We start from the raw sequence: 24,920 nt of genomic DNA on the forward strand, positions 1-24,920 counted from the left end.
AAGGTCTTGAATAGCTGTAAGGTGGAAAGGTAAAATCATTGTTAGCCAGATACGTTCAAAGGATGCAAACAGAAAATTGAGAGAGAATAATATCCGCACGTTAGAGATATTATATTTAAAAGGTGATTTGGAGAATTAGAGGGCAAGGCTTATGTGATTTTTGCTTCATCACAGTAGAATGTGATTGGTTTCATTTCATAATTAAAATCTCCTGGGCAGGACTATGGTCTGATCCTGATAAATCCAAGACTTTCTTCCTCTATTCAAAGAAAGGGCACTAAAAAGAATTAGAATGTACTAGAAGCACTATAACAAACTTTTGTCGTAGAGGAAATAAAGCCATCAGACCGGCTTGCTGGCTTGCTGCATATTGACCGAATCCACAACAAATCATTGGTAATTCAAGCCCATGTCTGCAAAACCTGCCTGCGTGTATAAGGATTATACGTACCATGTGGCAAGAAAATGCCTTCACACACTGGAAAAGGTACATTCTTCTCTACCTCTGAGATGGAAACAATTCCATCATAAAACTCAGTGAATTAAATCACAGTGTAAGACAATACGACCATCCCCAGGAGGGATTTAGATACCCAATGGGGAGCCTGCTATAACCAGCTAGACAGCTGGCAAGATGGCAGAGAATACCGATAGAAGACTAATGTTAGTGGTACCCTCATCATCTGCCCAATGTCCTGACACCAGCGAGATACTCTGGCTTGGAAAATTAATCTGTACTTGACCGCGATGCTCAACCACAGTAACTGCACCCATCCCTTCTTCTCTGCCTCCTTCCGTGACTCTGTGCTAATCAAGCTCAACCCATTCCACACAGAAGTTCTTGTTCATTCGGCGTCTTATGGACCGACGTGCATGCGCTTTGGTTTGAATGATGCTGCATAAATAGCATAATACAATTAAATATGGCCTGGCATGTGAGAAAAACCGAGCCTTTTATCTTACTCTGTCTCGCACGCTATTCTTTTCAGATCTAATTGCATGCAGACAGTTTCAATCTGGAATAGTCTGAATATTACCTCGGCTGCATCCCCACTTTGCTCGTAATGAGAGAGCCATCGCTTTCATCCTCAGCATATACCGCACTCAAGCATCCAAACCCTCCTCCGAATGATTGACTGAGCCATAAAGGCATCAGGATCCTATAATTGATCTGTCTGAACAATATCAAACACCCACGGAGAGGCAGAAAAAGATCTCAGCACTATCTCAATGGCAAGAATGCCTGTTTAATTGGGTCCAACAACTCCCTTGCTTGGGTCTTAGCCTCTTGGCTATGACGCCACTATACCAATGACTCTGAACTCTTCCCTACGCACTGCCCCCTGATTCTACTTGATTTAATGATGGGTTGTTACCTTGGCCAATATTTGGTGCGCCCTGTTTGCTGCTTCTTATTTGAACACGTACCTTGCAAGGTTTGCCTCTTTGGTCTTGGCAAACAAACCTGCATTTGTTGAATAACAATTCAACAAGGATCTCTAACTTCTGCCACATCCGTTGTTTTGTGCCCTACCCCCACTGTACCCCCAGGTCATCTTGCTGTCTTTCATTGAAGACGTAGACTATAATTTATCCCTTTTGCTAAGGCCACAGGAAACTAGGTCCCTCTGAAGCCAGTTAGAGCCTCCTGAGCTGATTGGAGACGCAATAAACTGTTGCCCACCATCAGCGCACTTCACCTCCTCCCCCCCCTACTTGGAGCTGTCAATCATTGTAGGAGCACTTTTACTGCCTGCATGTTTCTGCTTATAATCAAGTCATTACAGCAAATGTTGCTTTTGTTAAAGAAAAGCCGGGAAGTTATAAATAGGTTTGAAGATGTGTTTTCTTCTAAGAATGACAGATTCTAATAAGTGTTCTTTTTTCCTTGCCACCTCGGAAGGGCCAACAGGAAAGGTTGAAGGCAATATTTCTGTATCGTGTTTGGAGGACCGGTTACCTAAACGTACAAAAATGTCAAGACTCAACAAACTCTACACTTATAACTGAGAGATTTCATTTAATTAAGTGTATATTTAAAAAACAGTAATTATAAAAAGATAGGTATAGATAGCGGAGACAACTAGACAAAAGAAGCGACCATCCCCCACAAAGCCTAAGTAATCCACATGACACACAAGTGTTCCTATTTTTCTAATTTTACACCTAGGATCAAATTATCTAAGCCAAATATAATTTGGAGGTTTTGTCTCATTCAGAGATCATGGGTGCAAGATTCTAAAGGGTTGGCCTGTCATCTAAGACCTGCAAAGAGTTTAATCACACGGCACAAATTATCACTTTGACATGGCCATAGGAAAAGCAAACAGCTTGATCCTCCCCAACCCCTCACCCATATTCACACAGTGAGAGACAAGAGGCTTGGTTTCCGGGGAGAATTTCAAAAAATCAGCATCCTCAACAAGTTTCTCTTTGCTTGTCATGGAAAATGATGCAGGTGTGCATGGGTTTGAAGAAACCCCAAACCCAGGGGTAGCAAGAAGGCTTGGGCCAAAGAGAATGCTATAAAAGACATAGGGGGAAAGTCTCAAATTCTGTGTTTATAGGGATTTTTAAATGTTTGTTTCCATCATTGAGGAAGGATGGCTTCAAGGTGAGAGTGAAGCTTAGCCTCTGCTTGTAAATCAAAATCACCTAACAAAGACGAAAAGAGGGAGAAAACAAGTTTGTGGGTATTATTTCTGCCTGATGGGAATTCTAAGAGGAACACTGTTGTTGTCAAAGTGTTACAATGTGTCAATCACATGCCTTAGAATTAGCAAGATACCAACCAAATAGAATACTGGAAGGGCTTGCATTTGCCTTGACAAGGGTACACTGCTCAACATAAACACTGAGGAGAGCCAGTGTGAACAAGAAAAATAAAACCATCCTTGGATGAAGGTCATGCTCAGATGCTGTGAAGAAAAGAATTCACACTGTGAATTCATGCTACATGTGATCAAGCCTCAGTTGTCAAAATTAGTGGTATATAGGAATGGGACATAAATTCCAAAATAGGTAATCTAGAAACATTTTTTCCAAGAAAAAAATTTTATTGATTATTTGGGAATTTTACATTGTGCACCCCAATCACACTCACTTCTCAGGTTCACCCCCTTCCCCGGCAAAATAACAACAACAAAAATGTCTGATTTGTGTTGGCCCTTATACTCACTGGAGGATGGTCAAACTCCCAATGGCCAGTCCCTTAAAGGAAACTAGCTCGCCCTCCAGAAGCTGTCAGTTGCGGAGAGGGAGAAGAGGGTTGTCTCAGAAGCCTTTTATGTCCCCCTTTCTCAACTGTGAGTCTCCAATCATGGACACAACTGCAAAAGTAGCTTCCTTGCCCTTTGGAGTCAGCGTCAAGACAGACCTCAGACATTCACAAAGTCTCCAGCCTCAGCATGTGCCACGGACCTCAGCATGGTCTCTGGTGGTAGTACAGGCCCTATTATACTACCTACAGTAGTATATCCGTGCGGCCCTCTACTGAAGCCTGGATCACTGACACCATCATAGACCTCAGCAGCAGCACAAGCTAAAGACATCACATGGTCTCTGGGGCAACATGGACCAAGGACACCAATACGGTCCCTGGTAGCAGACACACCCATAGATATCAGTGTGGCTTCAGGTGGCAGCAAGACCAAGGATATCTGCATAGCTTTGATGGCAACAGGGCTCACATCAACACCTTACCCCCCCACCTCCACCCCCCCACCCCGCCTTCCTTACTGCAGCGGCAACAAGGACTCCAACATGGCCTCAGGCAGCAGTACTAGCTGTTCACATCAGTATGGCTCCAGCGCAACCCGGACCACAGACACTAATATGGCCTCCTGCAGCAGCACAGACTACGGCAGGGATCCACAACAGGCCTTGGACTTCTACATGGCCTCCACTGGCAGCCCAGATCAGAAGCTTCAACCCAATCTGGGCAGCGGACTACAAATATCAACACGGCCTCCAGGAAGCAGCATGGACCACAGGGTTCTTTCGAGCGAGTCCAATCCAAGAAATTGAACCGTTCTTTATTTCACATGTCCTGTCATGGCTCGGAGCGGGCATATGCTGCCACTGGCTGCACGTTAAGGGGCTGACTCTGCAGGCTCCAGCCTGTTGTACATCACCCCGCCAACCCCACTCAGCAATGACTTGTTGCCGGTCTCCTGTAGCCTTCTCTCACGTGTGTCTCCACTGTAGTGTCTCTAATTCTGCCTTTCTCTACCCTACATCCACGGTTCCGTTCCTTCCTCTTTCTCACCTTTCCATCTCATATTCATTCACTACTTACAGTGGCCTTAGAAATCCCAAAGTGGGGGTTGGGGATTTGGCTCAGTGGTAGAGCGCTTGCCTAGGAAGCGCAAGGTCCTGGGTTCGGTCCCCAGCCCCGGAAAAAAAAAAAAAAAAGAAATCCCAAAGTGTCACACAGGATATGTTTTTCCCAAGCAGCCTCACATGCAAATATTCATTGCAAAGAATCGTTGATATTGTTTAAGATTTCTGATTTGGGGCACAGCGTAAATACCGGGCTGTCACAAAGACTTGTCTCGTTTATACTGCAGTTGTCCAGAGTCAGGGTGATCTCGTAGCTAGGCAGGATCCTTGCCTGAGCTCCAGGTTGCTGTATCTGCTACCTTGAGGTTCCATGAGCTTGACCTTCGTGTTTGTAGCCTCCAGGCAGCGCCTCTGCCCTGTGCTCTCTGACTCCTAGCCGTGAGAGCAGTGCAGGCCACAGCTGTAGCAGCCCCATACTCAGCCTGGCCACCAGGCCTAGGGCCAGCCCTATTCACTATAACATTTGGTTCTGGCACACCAGCTCCTCCCTGCGGTTCAGCAGTTCATAGAGGAATAGATGTTGGGGTGGGGTTCAGCACTTCATAGATGGAATAGAAGTTGGGGTGGACTGACCCAACACGCTGGATCCCAGCCCGCCTGGGCCTCTTCTCAGTAAAAACAAATTTTTATAATCAATTTTAGAAGGCCACACACACACACACACACACACACACACACACACACACACACACACACACACACATCTTTTACATTCCCATGGTCTTAACATTTTCACCAAAAATTCACAATGTGGGCTCCAGATGAAGGGTGGACTCAAAGAAGCCAAGCTTCAAAGAATGTGCGTGTGCACTCCATGACTCCAGGAGAGTTCTCACTGCACTTTCCAATGGTGTGGAAATTATTTTAAAGAAGCTCAAATGGATGCTCCTTTACTGAGCCTAGCTAGCACAGACAGTGTTTATTTGGATTTAACAAATTGACCATTCCCCTCCTGTAAACTAGAAGGCATTTTTAAATCCATTACACTGAATTCTATCTTGTCAGTTCCTGGTTATTCGAAAGACTACTGCCTAGCTAGTCAGGTAGACTACGTGCTTTCAATGGTATAAAAGAATCCCCCCATATTAGTGATCTTAAGATATCCAAACTCTGGGAAATATACAGTTCTCTTCCTAAATAATTAACTGCCTAGTTTAAGTACCCCATATTTTTAACACATTCTATTCAATATGTAGACAGCATGGAGCAGAGTTTTCTGTGTACATCAACTCAGTCCTTGCTATAACTCCCCCAGTGGAGGTGTACCATCATAAAACAAAGTAATTATAGCTCATAGATCATAAATAATACAAAGTCACATCACTAATGAACTCAAACTCAGTTCTTTTAGAAGCTCAAGTCCATACTATTGAAAAGGCAAATTAGATAACAGTTCACAGCAGGATACTCATGTGGTAAAGACATTAACAACACGAAAGCATGGACCTTTCCATATCCAGAGAAGACATTGCTATGTGTCAGCATTGTTTCTTCACTTGGGGAGCTGATGAGTCAGAGCAGTTAAGAACCAGACAGATAAATAGTCTACCTGGCTTTGAACTCTGCTGGCTGGCAGTACCAGCTAGTTTTATGACAACTTGATACGAGATAGTTATTTAGAAAGAGAGGCTCTCAATTGGAAAGAAAATGGCTCTATGAGGTTTGTCTATAGTGCATTTTTTTTTAATTATTGATTGATGTGAGAGGGTTCATTGTAGGTGGTACCATCTCTGGGCAGGCAGCCGTGGATGCTATAAGAAAGCTGAGCAAGTCAGGAAAGAGCAAGCTCACAAGCAGCACTCCTCCATGGCCTCCGCGTGGGCTTCTGCCTCCAGGGTCCCGGACTGTTTGAGTTCTGCCCTGACTACTTTTGATGATGAACTGTGGAGAGGAAGTATAAACAAAATAATTAATAGTTTCCTATCATAGCAATAAAAACCCCAACTAAGACACTGGCTTATGTGAACTTGTTTTCTGCATCTATAATTGCCTTATAAGAAAAGGCACCAAGTCAGGTTATAGTGGTTAATCTAAGCACTCAGGAGATAGTGGCAGGCAGATCTCTGAGTATGATACCATCCTGCACAGGACAGCCAGAGCCTATACAATGAAGCCCTGTCTCAAAAGACAAACAAACACACAAGCATAAAGAAAAGAAAAAGAGAAAGAGAAAGAGGGGGGCAGCAACCCAAGGTATTGTTATCAAAGACAACAGATGTGGACTCCATCTTCAAATAAATTGATGATATAACGAATCTTACTTTTCAGGTCCAATGAGCGAAAGTTCCCATATCCCAAGACTAGACCATCACACTGAGGTTTGCACATAGTCTAAGTAAATAGAAGAAATTAGCCTTTGAATAAATATTAAATATTTGGGAGATGTTACATTCTAGGAATTATCAAAAGTGGCTTTATTTTTATTACTTCAGTTAATCTGCTCAACATCCTAACCTATAAAGAAGGCATAATGATTCTATCCCTATTTTATATGTTTAAAAATTCTGGCCAAGAGAGGTTAAGTAACCAAGACCTGCCACATAAGACTAAATCCTCCTTCAACATAAATGGCTCAAGAAATAAGGTGTCTTTATCATGGTCACATATAATTAATATGTCTATCATCACTCAACCAGCCAGTTAATGAAGAAACCCTTAAGATCAATTCTAACTCCAGAGCCCTCCTCACTAGTCCACATGCTATCAATATGATTCAGTTAGATTTCTAGGTTTGATCAAGTCACCTGACTTTAGGACCTTCTTAATCCATCTCCAAAGGCTGGGGCATCTCTAGGTTCCAGCAATGATCATGAAGAGGCAAGAAAGACATCAGCAAATTCCAGGTCAAGATGCAGATGTTGTTGGACATGGCCCATGATTGTGTCTCAACACAGGCTGCTTGAGTGGCTTTCAGCCCTGACTGCACGTTAGAGTCACCAAGGGATCTCTGAGAAATTCACTCCCAGCCCCCATTAAATCAGTTTGTCCAATGGTGGAGTCTAGAAATGACAACTGTTTTGAGATCTCACTCATTGATTCTTTTGAATCCATTGTTGGGACCTCTGAATTAAAGAGGTGGACACCCATAGATCAGAATAAAGACTTAGTAGAAGACATATAAGCAAACCTTCTACTAAACTCTCCAAACTAATGCTCTTCATGATACCATACTCTACATCTATTTATTTCAGCTTTGTTTAAAACAGGATCCTACTATATTGTCAAGCTCAGGGGTTCAGGTGACCGTCCCACATCAATCTCCAAAATGGCTAGGGCGACAGACTCAAGTGTCACTATGTCCAGATTGCTCTGCATATTTTGAAATTAAACATGCAAAAATAGTATTCTTAAATGTACATGATTATATACACCTATTTTTTAAAGTGAAATTCTGTGGGAAAGCAGATGCCTAGCATGTGCAGGACCCGAGGTTCAACCCTCAACACCCCCAAATATAAAAGAGAAAACCCTTAAAGGAAGACAGGTTAATCTTAGCACACACATATGTATGTATGTGCATGCATGTGATAATCATGCTTGCACATACCTTTTATTCCACTAGAGTTCTATGTCCTTTTCGTTGAGTTTTCAGGCAAAATTAGCAGCAACCTTTTATTAGTACCTCGCATCCCCTTGGAAGTGCACATGCAAGCGCCCATGCATTTGTGCACAATGACAAAGCTCTGTCAAGCTAAGGGCTCACCTTTGCACCTTTCTAAGATCTGCCAGAGGTAATGTAAGCTACTGACAGATGAAAATGCCAGCCCTCCAGGTATAGTCATATATTTGAACCAAAGAAGTAAATGTCCAAGACTCTGCTGATCTCCCATGATCGTTTAAATTGGAACATTTTAATTTTTATCACAACTTCTGTGGGGTCTTCATAGAAGCATGCACTTAATCACTTTTCTTGTTACTCAAAGAATTTAGTATACAGAAATGAAAGGGGAAAAGTCAACCATACTTATTAAGAAATTTAAAATAAATTGAACATTCCTTCCATGTTTTTCTGAATGACTTCCCTCCATAAATTTCACCTTTTGCTTGCCCCCCCCCCGTTTCTATATGGTGTAATAATTACATGCTCCATTAACTTCTAAAGGGTTAATGAAAGGTTACGGGAACAGGAGTTAGGTAGGGAGGTGGGAAGAGAAAGCAGCAGTCTGGTCTCTCTTGGCACATAAACCGAATGAATAGAAATTTCATGGAGAGGAAGTGAGGCACCACCCTCCAGGGGAGGTTAGAGTCACATGAGGTTGTGTCTTAGACTCACATAGAGACACCTTACAAAAACCCTTCATCTGCTCTCCTTTGCATAAGCAATAAGAAGACACAGAATGGTATCAGGAAAACACACCTAACTCTCACTCTAGCGGTGTATAAAATTGAACAAATTACACAACAAAAATTAAGATTAATAAATAAGGAAATTAAACAGTCTGGCTTTACAGACCTGTGAACAGTGTGAATCTGAGCACATTCCACATGACACATCCGGTTTCATTTTAGTATGTTAGATGCTCAACACTGAGGAGGCCGACAAAGCTTAGGAAGCGCAAAAGCCTATACTAGGTGCCAATTGAACATTAGCAACCAACATGCACAGGATGAGCTCTGAGGATGCCCCCTGCCTTCCTCCTCCTTCAATAGGACAAGCAGGGGATATAGCTCCATACATGCTGTGCTTTGGAAATCTACTGCTCAGGCTTGATCTCACTACTCTCTCTCCAGCATCAAAATCTGGCACGTGGGTGGGGGGCTGGGAGGTTGTCATGAGAAATCACAGTCATAAATGTTTTTTTAATTAGATTTTTAAATTTACATTTCAAATGTTATTCCCTTTCCCTTCCCTCCCAGTTTTCCATCCATAAACACCCCCTATCCCAGCCTCCCTCCCCCTTCTTCTATTAGAGTATACCCCCACTCATTCACCCACCCCTTCCCACCTCCCTGCCCTGACATTCCCCTACACTGGGGCTTCCAGCCTTGGCAGGACCAAGGGCTTCTCCTCCCATTGGTGCCCAACAAGACCATCCTCTGCTACATATGCAGCTGGAGCCATGGGTCTGTCCATGTGAACTCTTTGGATGGTGGTTTAGTCCCTAGGGGTGCTGGTTGGTTGGTATTGTTGTTCTTATGGGGTTGCAAGCTCCTTCAGCTCCTTTAATCCTTTCCCTAACTCCTCCAATGGGAAGCCCATTCTCAGTTCATTGGTTGGCTGTGGGCATTCGCTCTGTATTTGTCATGGTCTGGCAGAGCCTCTCAGGAGACAGCTATATCAGGCTCCTGTCAGCATGCACTTCTTGGCTTCATTAATATCGTCTAGTTTTGGTGGCTGTTTGTATATAGGCTGGATCCCCAGGTAGGGCAGACTCTGAATGGCCATTCCTTCAGTCTCTGCTCCAAACTTTGTCTCCATCTCTCCTCCCATGAATATTTTTGCTCCCCCTTCTAAGAAGAACTGAATCATCCACTCTTTGGTTGTCCTCCTTCTTGAGCTTCATGTGGTCTGTGGATTGTATCTTGTGTAATCTGAACTTTTGGGTTAATATCCACTTATCAGTGAGTGCATACCATGCGTGTTTTTTTGTGATTGGGTTACCTCACTCAGGATGATGTTTTCTAGTTCCAAATGTTTTCTGCCTTGTCCCTTAGCCCCATCAGAAGCCCATTGCACCCCTAAAGCCTTTATGGTTTCCTTACAAAGACCTGATGAATGAGGACCCAGATTATGCCAGGAGATGGTGGCATCTGCCTTTAATCCCAGCAGAAGCAGGTAGAACCCCAAGTTTGGGGCTAGCCTCGTCTAAAGGGAAATACAGAGAAACCCTGTCTTAAAAAAAAAAAAAAAAAAAAAAGCAGGCTTCCACATCAGAATAATGTGACTGCTCTCTGCTCAACAGTTATTTCCAAAAGGATGCGCACCATCTCCAGCAGATAATTCACTTCATCAACTTACTCAATAGTCCAGACCCAAAATCACCTTCTGGAGCTCTGTGCTATAGGCCGTGACCACTGGGAGTTTCACAGTTCCATCTACCAGAGTCCCAAACTTCCTTCAGACTTTATAATCCAAACCAGCAAAAACAATAATAACAATAATCCAATCCAGCTAAATCAGGTTTCGTCTCCAATGCCAAAGACTGGCCCTGTCTCCTGGCATTTCTCTTTCTTCCATGATTTGACTCTACAGAACGTCTCAGGACTACAAACAGTAGACCTTAATTAGGCCTCAGTAGGACCGAGTCTGAGCTACCACCTGAGAAAATATATTCCACCATTACACAAGAATGCAGTTCGTCAGGGCTGGACATGAATCACTTAGCAGCATTAAATATATGTTTCCCCAAAGTTCTGAACCATTTATTTTTAGTTCACAAAAGGACACATGTGGTCTTTAGCAGTATTAGAATATGAATAGAGAGATTCATGATTTGGTAGTTTTTCAAAAACGGACTCTTGAGTGTTTGTTTTTTAGAATTGCACTGCCAGGTGCAGATTCACTGATCTTATAAACCTCCTCTGCTTGTTCCAGGGATTAGGAAACTCAGAGAGGAAGAGAGGCTTGCTGACCATTCAAATCATGCAGTCATCTAAGGCTCAATATGTGAAGCAAACTCGGTGTTCCCGCTTCATTCTGTTTCCTCTCAAAGGAGCCGAACAGACTCGTGAAATAGAGAAGAGCAGAAGATCCATCTTCTCGGGTGACCAGGAGACCTGCTGAAGAAAACAGTCCCTCTTCCAAAAGGTAGGAAAGCAACTAAGGATGAACGTATTGTGTATGACCTCTACTCGGGCGCTAGCTACTGTAAAACATTTTCCTCCTTTTATAGATATAATTACATTAAAGAAAATACAAACAAAAATGTAAACATATGTATCAGATAAATCTAAAGCCATGGTTTGTATAGAGGAGAAGAACAGGACTCCTTGTTTTACCAAACTTCCCTAAGGGCTCCTCTGACATAATGAGCTCCCTCAGGATTAGTAACACAGCGGAGCGTGGAGAAGGCACAGGGTCTGTGTACTCGGTATCAGTTTGTCTGCATCCAGGGATGCAGAGCACACACCCAACAGGTAACACGCAGCAGATGAATCACAGGTTGGCAGCCAGATCCATTGTGAACCTCTCCCCCCAAGTCTAAGAGAAGGAGCCCAAAACAGGCGGAATCAAACTTGGAATGCCCCATTTGAACCATCCCGGGAGACACTGAGAGGCAGCACCTCCTGGGTGACATGACTCACTAGGTTAAGCCTCTGAAGGACATTGCATTACTGAGAGAAAATGGGAGAAAAAATCCCAGGCTGTTCTCCAGATGTTGCATTCCCCAAAAGGGACAGGAACGAGCCAAGGCTATTTTGTGCTGTCCCCTCCCAACTCCCAACTCCCAACTCTGAACTGCATTCTACAGTTATTCCCCAGACCTGCAAGCTATCCAAGAGAAGGAGGACTGTCTGTGTAAGCCCTAGGCTACCTGGAGAGTGATCCTGCGAAGCTGTGCTTGTTTTGGTCCACCAATTACTCTTACGGCAAAAATAAATAAATAAATAAATACATACATACATACATACATACATACATACATACATACATACATACATACTTCACACAAAACTTGTCTAGGGCTATGGTTGAATTCAACATAGCCTAAAACCTAGACCTGAGAAACTTTACTTTTTTTAAAAAATGAAAAAGATCAGGGCACGATGACACATGCCTATAATCCCAGTACTAGGAAGACTGAGGGCCAGAGTGGCGGCACCTCAGCTTTGAAGTAGCCTTTCATCAGTGATTGTTGTCTGAGACTTTATGGTGTTGTTCTTTTGAAGGATTCTCAGAGCTTTAGAATAGCTTAGACTAGAGACCTGGCAAACCAGGAAGTCTTTAAGGTTGAGAATTGCCTAGGTCTTTCAAGATAACCCCTAGATGAGATAAGGGGTTTGGTACTGGGGGAGATTGACTTGCTAGCCATGCCTTTATCTAGGAAGCTTTCAGGTTCAATCCTTGAGAGTCTGATCCCACGGCTGCTGAGAAGACTAGATTCATCCTGCATTGTCTCTTTTTTCTTTATTGATCAATGAGTTATCCTGCACCAACAAGTAGGGATAGTAATATAGTATGTCCACAAATACCCACCATACAAGAGGGGTGGCTGGGACAAGCTCACAGTTATCTCCTGGAAGCTAGAAAGACTGCGAGAATATGTACAGAAGTACAATTAAATGGTAGGACCAACCAAGAAAGAAGGTCATTTCTATACCCAGGGACTGGCATCCCCAGGAGATACCTCTGGTAAACAGAGTATAAGGAATGTTTGCTTTCTTTGGTCCAGACATGTCCTCCTAATAACCAAAATCTATCAGCCTAATTCAAAGGCTGGAAGTGACAGATAGCTGCTAGGGACATACACCTAGAGCCCAGTCCATGACTGTGACTATTTGTGTATTTAGATAATCAGAGTTCACAGGACATTAGCAGTGATATTAATTGAGGTACTAATGTACTTCAGTCCAGCAAAGAGTGGGGAGAACTTATAATTAGCAGAGTTTTGACAAAATTCACTCAATGATCTCAATTGCTGCTTAGGTAAAGAACAGTTAGTTAGGGTCCATTTAGCATCATCATAATAAGGCTCATTTGTGAGCCTTACCTGGCTAACCTATGGGTAAAAGTAATGGGAACCTATGAGCTTAAAAACATCGCATTTGTTATCCATGTTAATTATAATCCTTCAATCAAAAGACCAGCATTCACATATCTAAAATCCAAGTGCATAAGTAAACCTTAGCATAATGCAACTGGTGACCTCCCAAAATTTGGACAGTGCCCACAAACAAGGATAGCTTAATGTCTGACCTGCCATTCAAACCAAACACTACAGTTAGACCAAAGAATCATGACAGACATACGTGTGCATATAACTCAAATAGCCAATTTTCTTTGTATAGTATATAACCCAATTCACAAATATGAGTAGAGAATTTCACTGGTAAGAGAATCTCTTTATCTTTCTGGTACTGACATGTTTTACCCCATTTGTAGCATAGGGATTTAATGAAAACTTTGGGGATGGGAAATATTTTTAAGTACTATGAAGTTTATTGGTGGGGTCAGTGAGTTTGTTTAAGTATTGTTACCTAGTACATTCTGTGTGGGGGTGATGATGAAGTATTTTGGCATTAAGAACAAAAGAAATTTTGCCCAAGGCTTTTCTCATTTGCAAAATGAACTGCAAACAAAACTCAAGATTCTTATTCTATAATCCTATTATGGGCTCAACCAGCCAATAAAAAGTATCCAGCTGGCTGCCTGAAGTGGGGTCCAGCATACTTTATTCTGTTGAAATCCTTGCAATTAATCACTTTGGCTCAATCATTTTCAAATACTCTTTTATTTTGTCCTAGAGAGACCCACCCTACATGATTATTTTTGGAAGAAAGTGTCTTTTCTCTCAAACAAAAAATTTCCATAATAAGATGAAAGGCAGTGTATTGAATGTGGAAATTTACAAGGTCTGGGAGAATCTGTTATGTCCAGCAGTAATTTGGTTTTACATCTGTGTCCCATCTAGACAGGAATAGTCACCCAGCCATTAAATAAAATACCAAACTTTCAAATTGTCTGTGAAGACACAGCAGTTCATTTGAATAGAGTTCATCCAGGAACATTGTTAATATTGTTCTCAAAATAATAACACATATTCATGGCAGTCAATTTTTAAAGTGTGCTAGCAAAAAGAAAAGGGAAATGAAATGATCCAATGTCCCTTCTGCTTCTCAGAGATGGCTTCTGAATATTTGATCTGTGATTGCCCAGTCTTCCCTCTCCTTATGCATGCATGCATGTAGTTATGCATTCAACATTAGCTTGTAGGAGATATACTGTAGAGACTTGAGCTGAGAGGCCTTTGCATTAATCATAAATCTCTTCATCTTCACCATGCACAGAGAGATGGTGGTCTCTGTCTCAGGATGGTTTGGGGTTGGTTGGTTGGGGTTTTTTCCCCCTCATACTCTTTAACTCCTAACAAATACCTGGCCTAGATTCTGACTCCCACCCCAACCCTGCCAGTTTCCATTTCCTCTCTTCTCCATCCTCTCAGTGAGCATCTTGTTTTGTTTCCATCTCTGTCAGCTTGTCACATCCTATAAACCCTTGACCTAATTTTGTTTTTGAGATGTTTGGTGAGGCAGGGCTTGTTATTGGTGGTAGAGGCTTGGTTTGGGTTTTGTCTTGATTTGTTGTCTACTTCTGTGAGAGTAAAAGGTTTATTTGGCTCACTGTTTACAGTCTACCATCAGGAAAAACCCAGACAGGAAGTCAAGAGAAGAACCTGGAGGTAGGAACAGAGGCAGAGTTCATGGAGGAGTGCTGCTTACAGCTTGCGTCCCATGGCTTGCTCAGCTTGCTTTATTATACAACCTAGGACCAATTGCTCAGGAGTGGCACCATTCAGAGTGGACTGGGCCCTCTGACATCAATCATTAGTCAAAAACAAGGATGCAGCAGCAGTGTCTTTAATGAGATTCATTGCTCTTGCTAAGAAAGTCAAGTGTTCAGTTCCCAGCATTCATATGGTGACTCACCACCATCCATTAAGTTCAACTCCAAAGACCCGATGCCCTCTTCTGGCAGCTATGACCAGCACAGATTTGGTTTGGGTTTGGGTTTGGGTTTGGGTTTGGGTTTGGGTTTGGGTTTGGGTTTGGGTTTGGGTTTGGGTTTGGATATTGATGTGTTCATAGAAAGATAAAGAGAAGATATGTCCAGGTTTCAGCACCAATGTTGTATTTATAAAAGGTAGAGAAAGCAGGGATTATTTCCTATAGAGGTCTGAGGAAAGGGGGTGCCTTAGTGGGTCCATTAGGGCAGAGAGAGAGAGAGAGAGAGAGAGAGAGAGAGAGAGAGAAAGAGAGAGAAAGAGAGAGGAAGGAGGAGGAGGAGGAGAAGGGGAGGGGAGGGGAGTAGAGGCTGGACATGAGCACATGGAGAAAAAGGGGGAGGGATATGGGGAAGGGGGAAGAGCAAGAAGGAAAGAGAGTAAGAGAGTGAGGAGGGGGCAAACAGCCCCTTTTATAGTGTCAGGCACACTTGGCTGTTGCCAGGTAACTGTGGGGATGGAGCTTAGACAGAATGCTAACAGTTATTCTCAGACAAGATCTCAGTATATAGCTTGGGCTGACCTGCAGCTTGAAGTATGCCTTCCTCAGTCTCCCATGTACTGGTCTTATAGGCATGTACCACCATAGCAGGTCCTTTCATATCAACTCCTGCCTCTACCCCCACCCTCCCCTTCAGAGTCTACATCTTGCTCCACTGTAGCTTCCTCCATATGCTCTATCTGGACATCTTTGCCTAGTGCTAAGCCTCCTAATAGTACAATGTTCCTGGATAGGACTCTTTGACATCCTGTCTCAATTCTCTAGTTTCTTACATCCCTCTACTAATAGGAATCTATTATTAGATATAGACATTTTATTATTAGATATATCATCAGATATATCTATTATAGATATTAGTAGATATAATCTACTAATAGATACAGACAGACAATTCTTAAGGATTCTGATCTCAGCTGAGATCTGAGTCTTCTTATTCCTTTCTGAAATTAGAAGGAATTTTTTTTATTTTTGAGATCATAATTTAATCACATTTCTCCCTCCCCTTTCCTCCCTCTGAATCTTCCCATATATTCCTTGAAACTCCAAATTCATGGCCTCTTTTATTGTCAATTGTTATTGCATGCATATGTGTATTTGTTTACATATTTGTGTGTGTGTATATATATATATTCCTAGACTTAACCTGTTGGGTACATATAATGTAACTTGTATGCATATTTTCAGGAATGTTTGACTCTGGGCAACCAACTGGTGCACTCCTCCCTAGATAGGTCCACCTCTCCCACCCCCAGCTTTACCTAGATGCCTATAGTTCTTTGTGGAGGGTTGAAGCCTTGTGAACTTTGCCCAATCTGGCATGTTCATTGGTGTCATCCTTTTTCAGCTTGTGTTTGGTCCATCGTGTTGGTGAGACTTTATGTGTAGAGCTCCTGATGTTATTAGGAAGGATGATCTCATGGTAGACTCCCTGATCCTCAGCTCATACCACTTATCCATCTCCTCTTCTACAATGTTCCCTGAGCCTTGAGTGCTGGAACGTTTTGTATATGCATCCACTGGGATTGGGCTCCACATTTTGATTTGGTTATGGTTTTCTGAGGTGGTCTCCATCTGTTGGAAAGAGGTTTCTTTGATGAGGGGTAAATAGTACGCTGCTCTGTGGGTATAAGGACAAATTTTGTAGGTTGTTGTTAGGGATTGTGCTGGCTGAGTAAATTAGTGATTATGGATTCTCCTCAAAAAGCCATGTTTTCACTAACATTGATCTGTTCGTTAGGTCTCCACTAGGGGGTTCTTCGACTCATTAGTAAAAGAATTTAAGAATGAACTCAAAGTGAAGCTCAAAGACAATTTTGTTGCATTCGAAACAGAAAAACTCCAGGGCAGGCACACTGTAAACCTCATCAGTGTGCCAAAGGAGAAGCATGGAGGAGAGACAAGGAAAAGCCATGGACAAGCAGCCACATGATGGGGTGGGAGGGAGAAGGGGTGGGGGGACTTTAGAGAAAGAATAAGGAAGTCCAAAAGGCTGGGGAAATCCAACATGTTAAGAGAAGACTGTCATAAGCCTTTAATCCCAGCACAGTGGGTAGAATTAGGAAGCTACATGGCTACAGCCATGAGATTCAGTATCTCGTTAAACACTTAATTATCTTTCCTATCTCTTTCGAATGTTGAACTTACCTTTTTAGGGTTGGTTCCTTGCCAACTGACTAACCTGGCCCAATGAAAACATTAGATCTCCACCCAGGTCAAAGATGTTATTACCTTGACAATAGTGGGCTTTTATTGCTACTCTAACATGGATGCTTAACTTTATAAAGATGTAAAATATGATTTCAAAGCACGCACGCACACGCACGCACACACACCTCAAAATTACAAACTGTTCAATGAACACCTAACTGGAGAAAGGATGTAAGGATTTGTTTTTTTCCTCTCTTTCTTCCTCCCCTTCCAAATAACAAAATGTACAGCAACTTAACACAAACCGAGGAACTCTGTTGGAGAAGAATGAAAATCACTCTAACGACCGCTGTCCTGAGAGGGGATTTGATGCCTGAGACACTCTGCAGAGCTTATGATTGTGGATTTGAATGGAAAAGGTTGCTGATCGTGAGCAGGGGACCCACAGTGATGCCACAGTGGGGTATGAAAAACAGTTATCTGGGAAAGGAAAATGAGTGGGCTCGGGGGGGCTAGGCAAATATCATCTCTAATTTTTAAACACCAAGTATGATGGAGCTCTCAAAATCTGGAAAGGAAGGAAGGGGAAGCTGTAGTTGTGCTTTATAGATAGGGAGAAGGAATATGTTTAGTGGATGTGCAGTCACGTGTGAGGGAAGGTGGTGCCCCGTGGGCCCATGCTGAGGCATCCTTCCCCACATACACACACCGAGGGACCAGCCACACAGTGCCAATATAGTATAGAATGGAGTCTATTCGGGGCATGGGGAGGGGAGTTGAGAGAATAGTAGAGGCAGACAAAGGGAGAGAGAGAGAGAGAGAGAGAGAGAGAGAGAGAGAGAGAGAGGAGGGAGAGAGAGGGAGAGGGAGAGGAGAGGGGAGAGGGAGTAGGGAGTAGAGAAGTTGAGGCAGAGAGGCCAGCCCTGAGCATGTGGAGGTGGAGGGGAGGGAATGGGGAGAGAAGGGGAGCAGAAGGGAGAGGACAGAGCAAGAGTAAGAAGGCAAGAGAGAGGAAGGGCCAAGCAACCCCTTTTATAGTGAGTTAGGCACACCTGGCTGTTGCCAGGTAACTGTGGGGCAGAGCCTAGACAAAATGCTAACAGTAGAGTTCCCAAAGAACTCCCTAGTCATATCCTAGGGCTCTAGCTGAAACACAGAAGACCATCCTAGGATCTTATGACACTGGATGCTACCCATGCATAGAGATCCAACCATAGCCGTTAAAAGTGGAGTTTGTTAGCCCTGGGGTGAGGGGAGGTGACCCACCTCAAACTCAGTCACATAATAAACTCCCAGCTGTCTTCCATGTCCAATGGTAGAATATGAAGCTCAATGAAATAGAAGAGGGGACTGTGTGAGGGGAAGCAGAGGTCTCAGAGGAGTGGGGAACAATGCTGTAGCAAAGAGTCGTGTGTGAATCTGATGACATATCTACAGAGGAACATTTAGACTACAGCGGACCGTAGAACAGCACATGGCATGGTTGTATTCCACTGCCAGTGAGAGCTATGAACTCAAGTCCTGTCAGGAAGAGAGCTCTGTTTCCTCTCTGATTTGTAATCACTTAGTCTGTTTCTGATGTCATACATTCATAGCGGCCAGGAGATGGAGAGATGAGACATTGAGAAGAGGACTGAGGGGTTAAATAATGAGCAGGGTGAGATCACAGGGATGAGATCAGCAGGGGACTGGCTCGGTTTGTGACGAATATTTTAAGACTGAAGTCAAAAGCCAAGAACAGGTGTTTTTCCACTTAAGAAAATAGGCATCCGTTCAGGACCACAGACCATGATAAAAAGCACAAGCAAGTCTTCATGCTTCCTTGCAATTCTTCAATGCAATGGATCAAAAGACAATCCACCCAGTCTGAGTGGATGCAAATGGCCCCCAGCCTATAAACTGGTAGAGGGACCTTGCTGTGCTTGCAGCACCGTCTCAGTGGCTACCAGGTCTCAAGTAGCTAAATTTGAGCTCAAGAGAAGTGTGGCCAACATCAGAGACCACCGATACGGCAACACTGGCCAGCAGGAGTCCTGCCATCTGGTGCAGTAATATCAGCCAGCACTCCTCTATGTGAGGCAACTGTGGCAGCGTGACATACCAGGAGAAATCAGGCAGCAGGAAGTGTCCAGAACACCTGAGGGAATCCAGGCCCCTCCATTAAGTAAACAAGGAGACTGAACAGGAGTTTCCTGAGGAGGAGGGGTGGGGGAGAAGAAGCAGGCATGCCCTTTAAAGTGCACAATTAAAAAGCCATCAAACTCCGTTACTTCAAAAACCAAAGTGAATTTGTCAGGCCACTTGTACCAGCCAGCTCGACATCTAAAGCTTGTATAAGGTTCCTGCAACAATGTTGGGGGTGAACAATACCAACAGTGAATTTGCTAAGTACAATTTGCCTTGGAGAACCTGAGCCCCAGGGAAGATTGTGGCAGAGATCCCTTATTGGAGTCTCACACTGTCTGCATAATTTCTTAATGTTCCTGGTTGCCTTAAAAAACTCTCACAAGACAAAAGGACAGCAAAAAAAAAAAAAAAAGAGGGTTGGGGATTTAGCTCAGTGGTAGAGCGCTTGCCTAGGAAGCGCAAGGCCCTGGGTTCGGTCCCAGCTCCGAAAAAAAAAAAAGAACCAAAAAAAAAAAAAAAGAAAGAAAAAAGAAAAGAAAAAGTAAAATGGGGCTATCCCCTGAGGAACGAATGTTTGCACACAGAAATGAAGAATTTTTAATTTCTTACTTATAAAATATTTCAGCTACTAATGGACTCAGTATAGACTGAGCCAAGCATAAGGTCCAAGCAAAGAAAACTAAGCCATAATGGATACTTGCAAATAACACAAGTATTTGCAAAAATATCTCAATATCGATATTATTTACATGACTCTCTAGTTGCAATTACAAAAGGGTTAAGAGATAAATTGTTGAATAGTTACTCAAAATGACCTAGAAGCACACCCCCCTCCCTTTGTGTTTAACTTGTCAAAATCGCTAAGGATGCATTTAACCGAACTCCCACTTGGCTGCATTAAACTCTTTGTAGACGTGTTTGCCATCATGATCAGAGCTTTGAGAGTACAGCTTCGTAAATATTGTATCAACAAGAAGCTTTAGCTGACTTTGAGAGGAGGCAAAATTGTCTTCCTCCAGTTGAATGGAAGGAAAGTTTCCATGTATGTCCACAAGTTTTGACAAATGTGAGAATTCATCTTGACTCATTCTTATCCAAAGCTTCTAAATTCAAACTGTGAGAAGCATTAAGAATTGAAACCCAGCCTGTTGGTGTTGTTTTGTGACACCAGTCTCAGTAATCTACAGATGATTCAGCTCATGTGTTTGGGAAAATACAGGAAGATTTAACAAGAAGGATGCCATTTGGAATTGCATATTCCTTCTCCCATGGTTGATCACTTTCTAATGAGGTGATCTTGTCTTTCTCCTTGCTCCAACACATGTGCAAACTATGGTAGAGATTTTCCTATCATTGTTTGCCTTTCAATATTTAAAGTTACTTCAAATTCCCCATGGTATTAACTCATAGGTAAATGAGGATAGGGCATTATGATTTGCTTTAGAGGTGCCAATTTTTACCCACTAAGTTCTGTGAGCCTGATGCAATGTAAATGGCCCAGTGATAGCCTGTGGCTGAACATTACTTTTATCTCTCAATCCGAAAAGGAGAAGGCTACTGGATCTGAAGAAAAACACAAGAATTGGAGGAGGGCAGAGATGGAATACAAATATGCAACCATCAAAACGTCTTGAAACCATTTCCAGAAATAATTGGCAGAGTAGTGCCTCTAGATGTTGAAGCCAAATTAAATTTCTTCCAAAAATCATGGTTTCCATGGTTTCGGGTACTACAGTGTAAGGTATGGACTGACTTGCAGGGAAAAGACTGTGTGTTAAGTTTAAGACAAAAAAACAACCTGGCGATAGTCATCATTTGAAATCCTTCGAAAAAGAACAATAATAACAATAATAATAATAATAATAATAATAATAATAATAATAATAATCTTACTTTTGCAAGAATCAGCTGGTTGTATCTATTGGTTAACAAAAACCACTGCTTCCTGCTCTGAATCTTTAGGCCTATCCCGGCACTAAAATATAGGCCCTCCAGATGTTTCTTAACACATGAGGAAGAAATTCATGCTGTACACACATTCCTAAAGCCCAATGAGAAGTCTCAGAGTCACTTTCCCAAGAGAATCTAAAGTTCTCTGGTGGACTTGAGTTTCTTGTTGTTTAACATAACCAATGGAAGTCTAGATTTTGTCTTCATCTACACTGTCTACCCTGTACTGGACTCCAATATGGAGTTGTTATGTTCTGAAAAATCTGCCAGTTGGTCAGTGAACATTAATTGGACGGTGTTATGTCAAAAGGCACTCTGACCATCAAACTACAAAAGTAGTGAAGAGTCCTGTCTGGGAAGAGATCAGTGCATTGATCCATCTTGGAACAACTAACAGTTCTTTCCAATGCAGTGAGCTGAGGAGTGGTATAATCTCAGACAGAATGATATGCATAAAAGCACAGCTGTAAAAATCATGGGAAGCCAGGAATCCTCCTGAAGTGTACCCTTGACATGTGTGTCAGTCAGTAGTAGAGCAAGGGGACAAGGAACCACTTCCAAGAAGGGAACAGGAAATAATTTTAGCTAGGGGGACACAGAGTTCTCAACTTAGTATGTCCACAGCACTTAACACCTGTGTCACAGAGGGGAAACCTGGAGAAGAGGAAAGGTGAGAACTGTGTCCTCATTCATCTTTGCCCTAGATCACTGTAGCATGCTAATACACATTGCTAGTACATATACATAGAGATACTGCTGAGTCTGTGTCTCTAGAGAACCGGCCATGTTCAAGAATGTGAACTTCACTCTGGAAGTCCACCATGACGGTTGGCACTCATCATCATCATCATCATCACCATCACCACCACCACCACCACCACCACTATCACCATCACCACCATCATCATCAACATCATCATCATCATCATCATCATCATCATCATCATCATCACCATCATCATCATCAGTTAAAACAAGGGAATTCCAGGGAAAAGAGCATTTCCATCCCAAAGCAAGCTTTCCCTAGGTCTTTCCTCTAAGGGTCATTGCATCTTCTAGACCTGCCTCCTTCTAATCTGTTGTTGTTAGCTTTCATGCAGTTGAATGCCTCCTAAGGTAACACACATTGCATGCTATAACTATAGCTATATCACTATATAGCAGACCTAACATTTGAGAATGTCATCAAACTTTTGGGCAATATCCTGATGCCATCATTTGTCTCAGAGGGACAGGCATCTGGGAGTCCTAATCTAGACTCAGGCGAGGGGGCTTTGAGTGTGCATCTTAGAGCTTTGCCAAAAACCTTGGGCAAAAAGGAAGCAGTCCACAAAGTACAGCTACAATCCTGACAGTTTAGGGTGTAAGGGAAGATGGGTGCTTCTGAAGTGTAAGACACGCATGTTACTTATTAATAACTGATAAGTAACTAGGAGTTAGAATCTGGAGCACAAAACTACAAAATAACAAGAGTCTGCAGGTCATAATCAGGGCTGATGTAAACTGAGGGGCCATGGGACAGTTATCCAGCACTGCTGTAGTTTATGTCTTTTGTCCCTGCTATGAGATGACAGTTAGCTCCCGTATAAGAAAGGAAGGAAGAGCGGGGTCTATGGTTGCTCATGAGGAAGTCATGTAGAAAGTGACGCAATCAGTACCCTACAGAACAGGTATGAGTTGGAAAGCACGGTGGATGGGGGTGACCACAGTGTGTGGCCCCGGGGAGAATAACACATGATCATGTATCCAGCTGGGCAGAGAAGGCATGTAAGCAGTGTTTGTGACTCTTAACTGTGAAAGATGAGCAATTTCAATGAAGATGACTCCAGTCTTCAACCATACAAGGCCACTGGGCAGGACCACAGTCCTTATTCCTCTCATGCAAACTAATTCATTCTCTTTCTGTGTGTCTCTTCCTTTCTCATTTTTTTAATGAATAGATCTACAGTCTCTCTTGCACATTCTTCGTCTGCACCTCCTTATTCTTCACAAAATTGAGATAACAAACTCTATTGCCCAACACCCCATAGCTTGAGTTAAATCCAACAGGAATGAGGAAAGTCTCCATTGATCCACAAATGCCCCTCATTTAGATGATAAGTGATAGAATGCAGTGTCTTTTATCAAAGGAAAGAATCTTGTATGGGTGATGGCCTGGGGCTTCATTTGCTTGCTTGTGTTGTTATTATTAATTTTTTGCTAGAACAAAAGCAGAAGCTGTCATCTTCTGCCCTTGGAAATGACACCTAGTAACTGGCCTTCCTGGAAATCTTCCTGCCTCTGGGTTTTATTCTGATTTTGGGTTTGTGTAGTTAGTGGTTGTCTTGTTAGCCTCATTAGTGGTGATTACTTTGGTTTTGTAAAGCCTTAAGTTCTGAAGTAAAAAGTACTTTATACAATTTTTACATCGTTCATAGTTAAATATAAATTATATATGTATAATATATTTGTATATATTATATATTTGAAATATGATTATATGTTATATAATACATGGCATATTTTATATAATAAATATGTACATTATACATTTATATAATCTATATAATATAAATTTATAATATATAAAACATTTCTATTTTAATGTAATTATGTTAATATATAACTAGTATGTTATATAATCAAATAAAAGAGAACGATCTTATTATTTTCTGTCCTGTCTTATTTTATTTCCATGTAAATATACTGTCTCATTTGTAAAACTAATAGATTGTTTTTTATTTCTAGGCATATATGAACCTAATATTTCAAATCATAGTACTTAAATAGCAAAGTCAGAATGAATAACACAGTTCCCTCAAATGTTGACTTCTTGTTGGAATCACTTTTACAGAAAAAGGCCAGGGCTGGAGGATGTCTGGAGCAGGTGTTAATAGGGGTTCGCCAACCTGCATGGCATGCAACAGTCGTCAGGAGTGCAGCTACAGACGACATGTTTTTATAGGCTGTTTGCTTTGTTTTAGATCAGCTTTTAAAATCTAAGGAAAGCAGAAGGAAGGATTAAAGGTTCATAAGAACTTTTACAAGCCTGGACAGAGAGAAAAAAACTTCAGGATGTTATGAGGTGTTAAATAAATTAAACCGACTAAACTCTTGGCCCCATTGTCACGATGGCCTTTACACTTCTCACAAGGTGGACACAATTAGGTGTTAGCCTGACTCAGAACAATAAATTTCCAACTTCCAAACAGGCTCATTGACTTGGAATGGATTGAGTGGCCACAGAACTCTACCTCTAATCAGTAGTGGTTTTAACATTTATAGAAGTATGTATGAAGAATTAAAAAGCAAATCAGAAAGGGATGGAAAGGTGTATTTAAAATGCAGATTTTTTTTCATGTTCTCCATTACTGAACTTTCCCCACGAGGGTGGTCGTAAACAGACCCAGAGGCAGAAAAGAAGAGGCATGTATGCTTGCTGTGCTGTTTAGATTAATTTATGTGTTTTATGTGCACGGGTGTTTCCCCTACATGTATGCCCTGTGCCTAATGCATGCCTGGTGCCTACAAAGAAGAGAGCTTTGGACCCTGGATAGGAGACTAATGAATGTTGTGAGCCATCATGTAGGGGCTGAGAATGGAACTCTAGTCTTCTAAAAGAACCAATGCTCTTAACCACTTAGCCACATCTCCAACTTAACAATTCTCAAGTATTACTGAGAGGACAATCTCTCATGGCATTTTAAGTGGCT

Source organism: Rattus rattus, chromosome 5 (assembly GCF_011064425.1).
Source record: "Rattus rattus isolate New Zealand chromosome 5, Rrattus_CSIRO_v1, whole genome shotgun sequence".
In the NCBI taxonomy this organism is placed as follows: domain Eukaryota; kingdom Metazoa; phylum Chordata; class Mammalia; order Rodentia; family Muridae; genus Rattus; species Rattus rattus.